The 3,988-nt window shown below is 37.3% G+C and overlaps 1 pseudogene; it reads right to left on the bottom strand.

The window, feature by feature from the left end:
* LOC100512488 lies at nucleotides 2,245-2,622 on the bottom strand (annotated as a pseudogene).

A 3,988-nucleotide genomic window follows, 5' to 3' on the forward strand; every position in this document is an offset into this window, starting at 1 on the left:
GCAAACTTTCGTGCACTAATTGATGGCTGATCAAATGAATTCCAAAGCAATCTTCCTCCAAATAGTGAGACGTCATTACTGTGGTGAAAAGGGAATGGGACTTCTTGGTAGGACAACTGGAATGTTCTCAGAGTGATTAATTTTTTTAATTAATTTATTTACCCAGCGCCCACTATCTCTGCAGTTCTGCTTGGTGATCAGCAAATTGACACTGGGGAATAACATATTTATTCAGCACCCATACAACACCCCATGACACATTAGAGAGGTAAATATGGCAGTTTGGGTGGCACCCAAACTCTGCATTCTCAGCAGCGCTTTCCATTCCTAGTGGAGAGACAGAAGGTCCTGCAAGATGATACCAGGCTGCTTCATCTGCCTGGATTTTAACTTCTTGAGGGCAGAGACTGTGTTTCTTATCCCGGAATCTACCATATCACCCGACAGCCACAGTGTGTGCTCAAGTGATGATTATCAAATGCTTATGTTCTCAATCTTTTCTTGCTCAGCAAGGGGAATGCAGTATGGGAGAATTTCAGGAAGCCTGTGATAGCAGAAAGCTGGTCAAGTGAGCCAGCCAGTGAACAATCAGAAAGAATGAAGAGAATTAACAGAGGCTACTGACAAGGAGAGCAACACCTGAAGAGAATGACAAATGTTGTGTAGGAAGAGGTAGTAAGAAAACATGAGAAAGATAACCAGACCTTGTGTGAGCACTTGTATTGCCGGGATGTGGAAAAGATTATGACAGATATTAAAAGATGGAAAGCAAGATATTGGGTCATAGGGAGATTCAAACAATGTGAAAGGTAGAGCTCCCAATCTTTTTTTTTTTTAATTTATTTTTTTATTGGAGTTCTGGTCGTGGCTCAGCGGAAACAAATTTGACTAGTATCCATGAGGATGCAGTTTCGATCCCTGGCCTCACTCAGTGGGTTAAGGATCCGGTGTTGCCATGAGCTGTGGTGTAGATCACAGACGTGGCTTGGATCCTGCATTGCAGTGGCTGTGGTGCAGGTGGCAGCTGCAGCTCTGATTTGACCTCTAGCCTGAGAACCTGATATGCTGCTGGTGTGGCTCTAAAAATAAAAAAATAAAAAAAAATAAGTCAAAAAATTATTTTTTAAAAGTATAGTTGATTTATAATGTTGTATCAATTCCTGCTGTGCAGCAAAGTGACACAGTCATACATATATATGCTTTATTTTTCTCATATTAGCTTCCATCATGGTCTAGACCAAGAGAATGGATATAGCTCCCTTTGCTATACAGTAGGACCTCATTGTTTATCCATTCTAAATGTAATAGTGAGCATCTACTAACCCCAAACTCCCAGTCCCTCCCTCCTACCCCTTGGCAACCACAACCCTGTTCTCGGTATCTGTGAGAATGTTTCTATTTTGTAGATAAACTTAGGCATGCCATATCTTAGATTCTACATATAAGCGATATAAAGTATATGTCTTTCTCTTTCTGACTTACTTCACTTAGCATGAGAATCTCTAGTTCTATCCATGTGTTGCTGCAAATGGCATTATTTCATTCTTTTTTGTGGCTGAGTGGTAATTCATTTTATATATGTACCACATCTTTTTTTTATCAATTCATCTGTTAATGAAAATTTAGGTTGTTTCCATGTCTTAGCTATTGCAAATAGTGCTGCTTATAAACATAAGGGTTCATGTATCTTTTTGAATTATAGTTTTGTTTGGATATTTGCTCAGAGGTGAGATTACTGGATCATTATGGCAGTTCTATATTTGGTTTTCTAAGGAAGCTCCGTACTGTCTTCCACAGTGGTTGTACCAATTTACATCCCCACCAACAATGAAGGAGGGTTCCCTTTTCTCCACACCCTCTCAAGCAAATGTGATTTGTACACTTAAAAATGACGGCCATTCTGACGTGGCACCTCACCATAGACTTGATTTGAACTGATATTGCAACCAACAAGGGCTTACTCTCCAAAATGTACCAGCAACTCATGCAACTCATGCAACTCAACAAAAACACAAAAGCAAGCAAACAACCCAGCTGAAAAATGGGCAGAAGACCTAAATAGACGTTTCTCCAAAGAAGATACAGAGATGGCCAGTAGGTGCATGAAAAGATGTTCAACATCGCTAATTACTAGAGAAATCCAAATTAAAACTTTTAGTCTCCAATCTTAAAGAGCTTAAACATTATACTTTCTTTCTTTTTTGGTCCATTGAGGCATTTTATCTGCACATATGTATTACATCCCTAGAAAAAGAATCCCAGGATTTTTCCTTCTATGTGTTTTCATCTTGCTTCACAGCCCATATTGCCAGCTAAGGTCATCAATACAATGAAACAAAAACTGACAGGACAAGAGCAGGTCATTCTGCCATTTTTCTAGATTTTTGAGCTGCACATCAAATCTGGGGCTGTCACTCCACACTTACCCTGCCTATGGGTTCACAACAATTTTCCAGCTCTGTGATTATCAATGACTTCAAACTCACCCGTACAACCATGCCTCATCATCACAGTTAGAAATCAGACAATGAGTTTGAAACACAGCCTACTAAGAGCCTGGTGTTTGCTTCTCTTCCTAGCATTTTTGATGCTCTTGAGAGCATCGGCAAGGACCTTCATGGGCACCACTACATCAGCACAGAAAGACAGCAGAAAGCTTTACTTTTTCATTAATGATAACCTGGACCAAATATCATAGCAAGAAAGAGTAATTATCAGGAATTGTTACCAGCTTGGGTAAACCTATGTATCTTTAACTTGAAATAATACCTATATATGAATGTTGTGATGTTATATACAAATACTATATGTTATATATAAATATTATTTCAACTATATATCTCTTTTATAAACTAAGTCATAGATTAAAATTCCTTAACAAGGTCCTACTGTACAGCACAAGGAATATATTCAATATCCTGTGATAAAACATAATGGAAAATATGAAAAAGAATATTTAAATTGAACTACCGTTTTGCTCTACAGCAGAAGTTAACACAATATTATAAATCAACTATACTTCAGTAAGTTTTTTAAAAATAAAAAAAATCAAAACTTAAAAAAAACCACAAGTATATTTAAATTTTGCATTATAATTTTGCATTTGTCATCTCAAAACAGGAATTGAGGTGTTCAGTACTTTCAAATAAGACCTAAAGTTACCAGTTTCAATGCTATTGAAAAATATCCAGCTCTTTGCAAAAACCACCAACACATTATAACTATAAAGTGGACCCATAATTCATGCCTGTACTTTCATTCTTATAGGACAGTGGATCTTGACCACTGAGAGGACATGAATGCTTGGAGGAGTTGATGAAAGGTATGGATCTTTCTCCCAAGAAAGTTTCTATATTTTGTTTCATTGTAGATGCTTTTTGTTTACCTATACCAACTATTTAAAATATGTGTTTTTATGCAAAAATCAGTGTGTACTTCCTGAAATAAAATTGAAATTAAATTTGTAAATAAAGAAAAATAAAATTGTAACTCTGTTCACACTTCATTGAGAAGTCAAATTTTGTTTTGCCTTAAAAAAGAACATGAAATTATAATGAGGCGTTTGTTATAGGGACATTCATGTTGGGTTAGCATTTGTTATCTATTCAACTTTGGCTTTTCTTTCTGCTGGCCCTAACTGCTGAAAATTCGAATACACCCAACTCTGATAGGGTGTTCATTAAAGTCAGAGTTCTATAGCTCACGGTGTCAGAAGAGCCCAGGCTTACGTCAAGATTCCCTGGAAATCCCAACTCTTGGAATTGAATTAATGCCCCATCATTTACTTGGTCGATGAGGTAACCTTAGGCAAAATTCACATCCTCGAAAATGCTAAGAATTTTTTTTTTTTTTTTTTTTTTTTTAACAAAGGAGACAAGTCATAAGCACTGACCATAGGGCTTATGCTGTTAGGAGCCTGTGACTTTCTCTTCCCCTGACTCTCGAACTGCACCCCCCTTCTTCCCCCTCCCAATCACAGCCTCTCAAT

Source organism: Sus scrofa, chromosome 10 (assembly GCF_000003025.6).
Source record: "Sus scrofa isolate TJ Tabasco breed Duroc chromosome 10, Sscrofa11.1, whole genome shotgun sequence".
In the NCBI taxonomy this organism is placed as follows: domain Eukaryota; kingdom Metazoa; phylum Chordata; class Mammalia; order Artiodactyla; family Suidae; genus Sus; species Sus scrofa.